Source organism: Centroberyx gerrardi, chromosome 2 (genome assembly GCF_048128805.1).
Source record: "Centroberyx gerrardi isolate f3 chromosome 2, fCenGer3.hap1.cur.20231027, whole genome shotgun sequence".
In the NCBI taxonomy this organism is placed as follows: Eukaryota; Metazoa; Chordata; class Actinopteri; order Beryciformes; family Berycidae; genus Centroberyx; species Centroberyx gerrardi.
Window position 1 is genome coordinate 35734465 of NC_135998.1, and position 11409 is coordinate 35745873.

Below are 11409 nucleotides of genomic sequence, written 5' to 3' on the forward strand. Positions count from 1 at the left end.
CAACAGAAAGCTAGGCTACTTTACTATAATACATTTTAGAAGGATACTACACAGATATCACAGCAAAACCTTAAAATATCAAGCAGCTAATATGCAGTTTAGGTCATGATCAATAATCCTATAGTAATACCTTGGAAAAAAAAAAAATACAAAGTATGATAGATCACTATGAACTCATTATAGAGTGCCACAAATACGCTGTATGTCCATATAGGAATCTTATAGGAATATTCTAGTAATTTTAAATATCACAGGAATATTATTGCAATTTTTAAATATTACAGGAATATTCTAGTGATTTTTAAATCATGCAGGAATATTATAGTGATTTTCAAATATAATAGGGATATTATTGTAATTTTCAAATATTATAGGAATATTATAGTGATTTTTAAATATTATAGGAATATTATAGTGATTTATAAATCTTATAGGAATATTATAGTGATTTTTTTGGGGTTGTTTATCAAATTAAGACAAATGTGTGTTGGTCCCAAACTGTCCACATGAATATGTTGAAAACATTTAAAAGAAAAGAGAAACATGTTTATGAAGCAATGCGGTGAAGTTTAAACTACAACTAACAGCTGCTGGTGACAGGAAGGAAAAATGTTGTTTTCAATCATATGTTCCTGAATTTGATAAACAGACAGACAGGCAGACAGGCAGGCAGACAGGCAGGCAGACAGGCAGGCAGACAGTAAGACCAACAGACAGAGAGACAGAGAGAGACAGAGAGAGAGCGAGAGAGAGAGAGGTAATCAGATCAACAACAGGGTGCTCAAGACAGACAGGCAGACAGACAGACAGACAGACAGAGAGACAGAGAGACAGACAGGCAAGCAGGTAGACAGGCAGGCAGACAGACAGACAGGCAGGCAGACAGGCAGGCAGGCAGACAGACAGACAGACAGACAGACAGACAGACAGGCAGACAGACAGGCTGTAACGGCCGCTGGCATTTCAAGAGTGACCTTTCTACTGGTCTTAAGGCCTGGTATAGCTTGTCATACAGACACACACACACACACACACACACACACACACACAGACGAACACACAGATAGAGGTCTAAAGGCCTCATAAAGCCTGTCACACACACACACACACACACATAGATGCAGACACACACACACACACACAGATAAAGATCCTAAAGCCTCAAATCGTATGTCTCCCTCCCTGTCTCTGTCTCTCTCTCTCATGCACACACACACACACCGAAAGGTCTTGAGGTTGCATGTGACAGGAGACAGTAATCCCACTGTCACACACACACACACACACACACACACACACACACACACACACTTATATGCACACACTCACAGAAACACAAAGAAAGGTCCTGTGAGGCCGTGTGTGACAGACAGCAGGCTCTCCATCACTCTCTCTCTCTCTCACACACACACACACACACACACACACACACACACACCTTGTACTGCAGCAATTCCATTCTCTGAGTCCCCAGCGTCTTACTGTCCAATAGTATATATATAAATAAATATATATAGCATACAGTGTGTATGCAGTCCGCTCTGGCCCTTAACCACCTGCATGCAACCATTGATTTGTTCAAACATAATGGGAGGGTTGGTGTGTGTGTGTGTGTGTGTGTGTGTGTGTGTGTGTGGAGGGGAGTGGGGGGGGCTTTCTTTTCAATGTTTTTGTAAAATAAAGGTTGTGCATGTCAAAATATATAGTGGGTTTTTTTTTTATTATTTATTATTATTTGTTCTCATATGGAATTAATTTGAATACCTTATTGATCCCATTAGGGAAACTGATAATGAAGAACACAACATGACACACACCATGCTGTAACACGCATGATGAAGACGTCACATGTTCTTCCTGAGGATATTCGGTATTATCCGGGTCCACAATTTCCTAATCATTTCCTAGAAAGGAACAGTTAGTTTCTTGGGAAGTTTCCTGGAAAGAACGTCACCGAATGTTTCTCTGGCCGCTGGGCTGATGAGACTCATCTGATAAACTCTAAAATCCATGTTGGTCAAACTAAAAACAAAACATTTTGGAGATGTGAGGTTTTCACCTTACAACAGTTACTGTGTAGTGTGAGCTGTATTGTGTTTCTCCTATCGCTAACAGGCATGAACACTACAATGTACTCAATTACAGTTTAATGTAATATGCATGAAAAACACTAGAATTACAGTTAGATAACAGTTAATAACAGTTAGATGTGACACAACAAACAAGTGCTTTAAAAAATTAACCACTTTGGTAAAATTGCAGTAAACAAACGGGACCTTGGTGGAGAGGATTGTTCTCCTCTATCTCACTCCAGTAGTATTGTTAGTTCTAGTGTTTCTCCACATTAAGACTACATTTCCCATCAGCCCCGTTGCTTCCACCCCCCCCCCCCCCCCTCCCTGAAGAGGATCAACATGTTGGAAGTGATTTCTCCATCTTCTGCTGCATCCGATTATTTGCTGTTGCAACGACCAAAGATTGTTAACGTTTAATCCAATCTAATTTAATCAAATCTAAAATTTCTCCACCTGTAATGAATATTGAAATATGATTTTTGTTCACATTTGTTTAATAGTGAATTCACTTTTATGACTTTTATTGTGAATTGAAACCATAATGTGTGACTGGCTTTGATTCCCATTCAAATTACATTGAGTTTTGGCAAACACACAGGAACTAGTCATCCTTATTTATTTATTTATTTATGGAGCGATGGAGAGAACAAGACTGATAGAGAGAGAGAGAGAGAGAGAGAGAGAGAGAGAGAGAGAGAGAGAGAGAGAGCACTAAAAAAAATGAACGTTGACTCTCGCAAGTATTGGGGAAAAAGGCAAAGTTGATTTTATATAAATAAACACAGTTTCAACATAAAAAAAATAAAAAATAAAAAATAAAAATGTAAAAGTCACAGCTCCAACTTTTAAAACGTATAAAAAATAAAATAAAAACACACAAAAAGGACGATGTAGCTTTTAGACACAGGATTAGCATTCTGAACACAAATTGGATACATTTAAATGCATTCATACAATTTATTTTTTGTTCTTAATAAACAATAACACTTCATTTAAGTTGGAATTACTTGATCAAGTTATCATTTTGAAAGGGGGGAGAGAGGGAGAGAGGGAAAAGAGAGGAAGAGGAGCGAGGAGGAAGAGGAGGAGTGAAGGGAGAGGGTTCGGGAGCGGAGCGAATGAAAGAAACAGGATGACAGAGGAGAAAGAGGAGCGAGGGAGGGAGATGTGAGTGTAACCGATAGACGAGAAGTAAAGCGATACTTAGAGGGATCTGAGAGCCGGGGAAGGAAAGAGATAGAGAGATGAGCTAGAGAGAGAGAGAGAGAGAGAGAGAGAGAGAGAGAGAGAGAGAGAGAGAGAGAGATCTAGGATGTAGATACTGGTGTATCAGCTTCCTATAGATAAAGCTCAGGCCATCTGGGTATTTGCAGAGTTTCATCTCATTCAGCCTGTTTCATCCCACAGTTTTCTGTTCTTTAACATTTTACACTCTATATACAGTTTTTTCTTGTTTCATTCCCTTATACTGTTTCACATGACTGTAGAAGGTTTTCCATCTTTCATCATGTTATGAAATATGTTATTTTTCCCTCATCTTAATAGATATTATGTCTAAATAGTTAGAGAGAGAGAGAGAGAAGAAGAAAGAAGAAGGCGGCAATTTTAAGCCGTAATTGTGTAAAATCTAGCTTTAGTTTTTGTTTCATTTTACAGACCACAGGCTAATTTACATATATGATTAATTACCTAACAAAGTGGAAAGGTGGTACCCCATGCTTATAGAAAATGATATATGTTATAACACTACTGTAATATTAGTATATATAATGTAATTTCTAGCATTCTAGCATTTTTTCTTGTAAAAAAATCTTGAAAGAAGTTGATTTGCATTGAAAACATGCAAAATTATCTCATCTTGTTGGCAGATTTTTGCACTTGTTTTAAGAAAAATACGATTTTCAGATGTTAAGATGGATATTTTTTGCATGCATGTACACACACACACACACACACGCACACACACAAACAAGCCCTCCCCTCTGTGTAGAGCCCACTCAAAACATATTCTGTAATGATAGTGATTGCTTTTCTAGCAGGGATATTTTGTTGCTGTCAGGCCGCTGTGACCTCTGACCTTTGACCTCCTTTCTATTGGCTGCAATGTGTAATGTGATCTAGGAATTGAAGCTTATTCTGCTGTAACACTCACTATAAATCACTCTGGATAAAAGTGTCAGCTGAATTTATAGTACAAATGCAAAAGTTACAGTTTGTTGACAGTGGAAAGAGCGAAATATGTAAAAGTGAACATGTAACATGATTTAAATTTGATCATGTTTAGTTTAGATGTTTACATTTGGTTCACTGAGGATCTAACTTTGGATGGGAGTCGAGTGTTTTCCTCCTGTGTGTTTTCCTCTGTGTGTTTTCCATGTGTGTTTTCCTCAGTGTGTTTTCCTCAGTGTGTTTTCCTCTGTGTGTTTTCCTCAGTGTGTTTTCCTCTGTGTGTTTTCCTCTGTGTGTGTTTTCCTCAGTGTGTTTTCCTCTGTGTGTTTTCCTCTGTGTGTTTTCCTCTGTGTGTTTTCCTCTGTGTGTTTTCCTCTGTGTGTTTTCCATGTGTGTTTTCCTCAGTGTGTTTTCCTCAGTGTGTTTTCCTCTGTGTGTTTTCCTCTGTGTGTTTTCCTCTGTGTGTTTTCCTCAGTGTGTTTTCCTCTGTGTGTTTTCCTCTGTGTGTTTTCCTCAGTGTGTTTTCCTCTGTGTGTTTTCCTCCTGTGTGTTTTCCTCCTGTGGACTCCGGTCTCAGCAGGTCTGAGTTGTGAACCTCCAGCTGCTGCAGCAGAATAAGAGCAGTCACTCCTCAGATTATTTTTGGGGGCGTTCGTGTTAAAGTAGGCTACAGCTTTTTCATGAATCCGCTGCCCCATTTTACATGAAGATGATTTATTTGAACCTGTGTTGCTGAGCGTGCGGTTCCTCGGCACCGCCTCGCTTCACACTCACACAGAACAACCTCACTCTTCTTCTGCTGCGGCGGCTGAACTGCCTTGCTCAGCGGCACGCTGGCGGCGGTTGTTGCTAACAGGCGCCTGTCGGTTCACATTCCTCCAGTCCCACACCCCCATACCTCCAGACCAGGACCCCCAAACTTCCTGAACCTTCCTGACATGACAATTATAAAAATCATCGACCCATATCCGCATGATGAACCAGTTTTTTTATTATTGTTATAAAAAAACACTGCTGTTTACAACATGACATTTTGTGTTGCACTGGCTGGCTGGATTCTGTATTTGTCATGTTTGAGGTTTCCAATCAATTGATATGAAAAATGAAAAGTAGAGTCCGCACAACCCCTGTTTACAAATTTATTTACCAGTTACCGGCTACGCTGTCAGAAATAAAGGAACAGTGCAGATCCATTTCTGTAGCTAAAAGCTGCTCTAATGGTTCTTAAGGTTGTTCTGGTCGGTTCCCCTAAAGAGACTCATCTGTACCTTTTTTCAAGGTACAGTTTTGTACCAAAGCATTGAAGCAAGTACATCTTTGTCACTTAGGGCACAAAGCTGTTCCTTTAGAGCAACTAGTGCAGTGCCCGTTCAAAATAGGCGTACGCTATCAGTCGCTTGCTTTGAGCCCCGCTGCTGCACAGAGCGCTGTTCGTTTGTTTATTCAAAGTTTATTTATATTGGACGTGTCGCATGTCCAGTCCGACACTGCACGTCCTTGGGTCCCCAGCAATACACCCGCCAAGTGTGAAGAAGATCGGACGAACGGTTCTCGAGATATGCGAAGGACACACATACAGAGATTCCTTGCTTTATAGATGATGGTTCTCAATCCTGGTCCAGCCCTGCTGCCCTACCAGCTAGTCAATTACATTCAGCTGGGCGGATTATCAATATGTGTTCTTGTGCGTTCTTGTTTCCTCCATGACGCGTTTTACATAATATCTAACCGCTGAAGCTCGATTCCAAAACAAAAGAACGACAGGACGGAGGACGGATAGAAAACCCGGGCGTTTCCTCGCGAACCTCAAAATATCGAGGAAGCATCGGATGGAGACTTGACCGACGAGAACAAATTGAAAGATTCATTTCAGCGCTGCAGTCTGCAGCACAGAGCCGGCTAACAGCTGGGAAAATGAACAGCTGTGAGTCTTCATTAATCTCACGGTCCATCTGAAACCGTCAGGAAGCTTCTCCGTTTCACTGTGATGGGGAGATCGTTCTCCACAAGACGACTCGTATCGACTCGGCGCTCTTAGATTTGATAATCAGCTCTGGTGTAATCAAGGCTGAATGAGACCTGGGACACCAAGAGAATGTAATCAACTGCCAGCTAAAACAGGATCAGCACCAGCAGGCTGTGGCGCTGAGGACCAGGACTGAGAACCAGTGATTCAGAGGTCCAGGTGACGAGGGTACGAATATGGACGGTGCCTAAGAGTATAATATTCAAACCTTCATAGGGTAAAACCACAGTGACAGCATCTGTACCTCGTTGGTTCATCCTTATCTTGTTTTCAGAGAGTGTGTGTGTGGCGTTTAGAGCGATGATGCTCTTCATCAGACTGAAACATCACACACAGCTGGTAACTGATGGAGGGATGAAGTGATAGAGAGAGAAAGGAGAGGGATAGATGGATGGATGAAGCAATGGATGGACGGATGGAGGGATGAAGAGATAGAGAGAGAAGGGAGAGGTATGGATGGACAGAGGGATGGATAGAGGGAGGGATGGAGGGATGGAGGGATGGATGGATGGAGGGATGGAGGGATGGATGGATGGAGGGACAGAGGGATGGATGGATGGATGGATGGAGGGATGGATGGATGGAGGGACAGAGGGACAGATGGATGGATGGAGGGATGGATGGATGGAGGGGTGGAGGGACAGAGGGATGGAGGGACAGAGGGATGGATGGATGGAGGGGTGGAGGGATGGAGGGACAGAGGGATGGAGGGATGGATGGATGGATGGATGGATGGAGGGGTGGAGAGACAGAGGGATGGAGGGATGGATGGATGGAGGGACAGAAGGATGGAGGGATGGATGGATGGATGGATGGAGGGACAGAAGGATGGAGGGATGGATGGATGGATGGAGGGACAGAAGGATGGAGGGATGGATGGATGGACGGATGGATGGATGGATGGAGGGACAGAGGGATGAAGGGATGGATGGAGGGACAGAGGGATGGAGGGACAGAGGGATGGAGGGATGGAGGGATGGAGGGATGGAGGGACAGAGGGATGGATGGATGGAGGGACAGAGGGATGGAGGGACAGAGGGATGGATGGACAGAGGGATGGAGGGATGGATGGATGGAGGGACAGAGGGATGGAGGGACAGAGGGATGGAGGGATGGATGGATGGAGGGACAGAGGGATGGAGGGACAGAGGGATGGAGGGATGGATGGATGGAGGGACAGAGGGATGGAGGGACAGAGGGATGGATGGATGGATGGAGGGACAGAAGGATGGATGGATGGAGGGATGGATGGACAGAGGGATGGAGGGATGGAGGGATGGATGGAGGGATGGAGGGATGGAGGGGTGCAGTCCACTCCAGTGCAGCTGTCAGATGTGTTTCTGCTCTCCTCGGTGTTCAATGGGCCAGAAGAACAGAATGCAATCACAGTCCAGAGTTCTCCTCCATTAGTCCATTTAGGTTAATGACCTGGGCACACACACACACACACACACACACACACACACACACACACAGGAGCACGCAGAAACATACACACATGTACAGAAACAAACACACAGAGAAATACAAACACACCCAAAGAGAAGCATGAACACAAACACACACACACACACACAAATAGAAACACACACACACTGAAAAATAAATGCACACATACAGCATAGAAAGACATGCATGCACACACATTCACACACACACATACACACAAACACAGAAACAGATACACAAACACATGCATGTGCACACACAGAGGCAGCATGCACACACACACACACACACACACACACACACAGAAAAACAGAAGCAGGCACATGCATTTACACAAACTATGTTGCTGCTGTCGAGGAAAAACAAACTTACTGCAGCTCTGCTGGATTTCTTGTAGTTGCGTTGAAAGTCAACAGTCTTTGACCCCAGCTACCCCCCCACCACCACACACACACACACACACACACGCACACACACACACACACACAAACAGAATAATTTGAACACCCTACTACCACACAAAAATCAGGCATTTTCTTTGATTTGTCAGGTAGGAAGAAGTATGATGATGTCATGTTGAAAGTCATGTTTCAGATACATTTTTCACATGTGGCCCTAGTGGGACTAACTTGGTTAAAAACAACATAAAAAGAAAATATCAGGCAGCTATAGTAAGTAAACCTTTGTTTATATATCACCTTTCAAAACAGTGAGTTACAAAGTGCTTTAAAATTAAATTAAAAGCATAGAAAACAGAAAACAACGAGGTACAGAGTGTGTTGCAGCAGTATGAAACAGACAGAACACTAAATGTGCAGAGGAGCCACAAATAAAACTATAAGTAGAAGTAAAAATAGTAAAAATATAGTAAAAGTATAATAATTAAAAATTTAAGAAACCATATAGATGCACTGTGACTTTACACACTCTGAAAAACTGCTCAAACTGAAGCATTTCTTTTTTATGAAATATAAATGAAATATTAGCCTAATTATAATAATAGTAATAATGAATTTAAATCATAATATCATGTGTTTGTGTCTATATTCAACATATAAAGTGTCGTTCTGAAAGGATGAAAGGAAGGTTTGTTTTGTATTCAGCTCAGCATCGCAGTAAATACTTAAATAGAAAAAAAAAATGAAAATGAAAAAATCAGATTTATAAGATTTTCATGTGAAATCTGCGATATGAAACAAAAACGAGGCCGGCCGGCGCGAACGGGCCGAGGCTCTGATGAAAGACAATTAATAATCAATTGTCATTAGTGGAGTGAGGCTGGAGCAGAGGGTGATGTAACGCTGCAGAGAGCAGTCAGCACCTCTGTCTCAGCCACAGGAGCGTGAAATTACACTGCTCACAATTGGGCTGGGTACTGTACACACACACACACACACACACACACACACACACACACGCAGGAATACACACGCAAAAGCAGAAAAACCCCCTTCCACACAAAAAACGCACACATGCACGCCTACAGGAACACACACACTCATGGAGAAACACACACACACACACACAGAGGAATACACACAGACACAGGGATATACACGCAAAAGCAGAAAAACCCACTTGCACACACACAAACATGCAAGAACACACACACAAATGCCGGAGCACACACACATTCAGAAACACACACACACACACACAGGAATACGTGCATGATGAAAAACACACATACACACATGCAAGAGCACATGCACACACAAACACATACTGTATACACAACACACACGTGCACACACTGAAAGACACTTTTACTCTCTCTCTCTCACACACACACACACACACACACCCGTACAACAACACACACACACACATGCAGACAGACACATGCAGAAAAACAATTACACATGCTGTTATACATGCCTTAATTAGGTTTGACTGAACAGAGGAAACACTCCAGGGACGGTTGGAGGGAGCGTGTGTGTGTGTGTGTGTGTGTGTGTGTGTGTGTGTGTGTGTCTTTGAATCAGGAGAACATCCCATTCTCAACATGTATAACATCATTACTTAATGCAGCTGTTTATTGTGCATTTAATATGAACTCATGTTTGTCAGTGTCACTGTTCATGCTTAATTCATGTTAGTAAACACATTAGTTAACATTATTAACAAACAGGAATAACAACATTAATTAATGCAGTTGTTCATGTGCATTTAGCATTAACTAATCTTTGTTAATGTTGTTATTCATGCTTAATTCATGTTAGTAAACACATTAGTTAACATTATTAACAAACAGGAATAACAACATTAATTAATGCAGTTGTTCATGTGCATTTAGCATTAACTAATCTTTGTTAATGTTGTTATTCATGCTTAATTCATGTTAGTTAATGCATTAGTAATGGATACTTAATGTAAAGTGTTACCAGTTTGCTTGACACAGTTATTATACAAAGCAAAGATCCATTTTAATGCCCAGTGTGAATGTAAACTGGTTAAAATACACTAAAGTCACCAGTCTGGACCCATCTGACTGACCTTTCTATGTTTTTTATTCTCTTAAAGTCATTCTGATCTAAAGTCTTCTGCTTAAATGCTTTGAAATGAGTTTCTTAGACAAATATAAATAGTGAAGTTGATCCTGTGTATGAATTTCTTTCCAAAGCCTTTGTCTTTCCATCAAGGCAAAGAATCTAAAATATAAGATAGTTTTGATTTGTTTAACACTTTTTTTGGTCGCTGCCTAATTCCATTTGTGTTATTTCATAGTTTTGATGTCTTTATTATTATTCTAAAATGTGGAAAATAGTAAAAATAAAGAAAAATGTGCTGTGTCCAAACTTTTGACTGGTAGAGTATATCATAGAGACATAATCAGAATACTAGATGCTGTTACTTCCAGGTGTAAATGAATCCCAGATGAATCAAGACACATAGAGACTTGACTGTATAAACAGGTGAAATCAGATTCCACATGGTTTCTCCTGGTCAGACAGCCTGTTTTCAGTTATGTATTTTTTTTTTTTTTGTGGTTTGTGTGTTCAGACGTCAGATCCGCACAGCGACGAGTTAAAAACCAGATATTTAGTGTAAATATAGCCACAGCAGAATGCTTCCATGCCCAAGGTCACATTGAAGAATCCAGTTTCCACATTTCATAATTCATCATCCGAACCTTGAGATTGAACCTGTTTCTCTCTGAAGATGAGGTGTGTGTGTGTGTGTGTGTGTGTGTGTGTGTGTGTGTGTGTGTGTGTGGGTAAATGGACTAGACTGCAGTGCTTTGTTATGTCCACTGTATCGATGGCAGACAGGCAGACAACCAGACTGTACATCACTCATAGTTTAGACAGGGGACAGCCGCAATGGACTGAGCCCTGTTTGTGTGTGTGTGTGTGTGTGTGTGTGTGTGTGTGTGTGTGTGTGTGTGTGTAGACAGCTGTGAAGGACTGAGCTATGAGGCCAAAGAGGCCAGACCTGCCAGAGCCCCAGACAGACAGGGTTGGGCCAGGCTGGACTCCCATAGAGTCTCATGTAACAGAAGAGAGAGTCAGACACCTTCTGACCGCGGTGCTGTGTGAAGTTAAAAAGTATTTTAAAAAGCCGACTTTCTTACGCATCACGCAGGTTTACGTTGTTATGACGCGTTGCTATATTGTGAAATTTAACCAATCAGAAACTACGATTCGATCAGGTATGTTTACTGACTTGCTTACGAGTAGATCCCGGTGC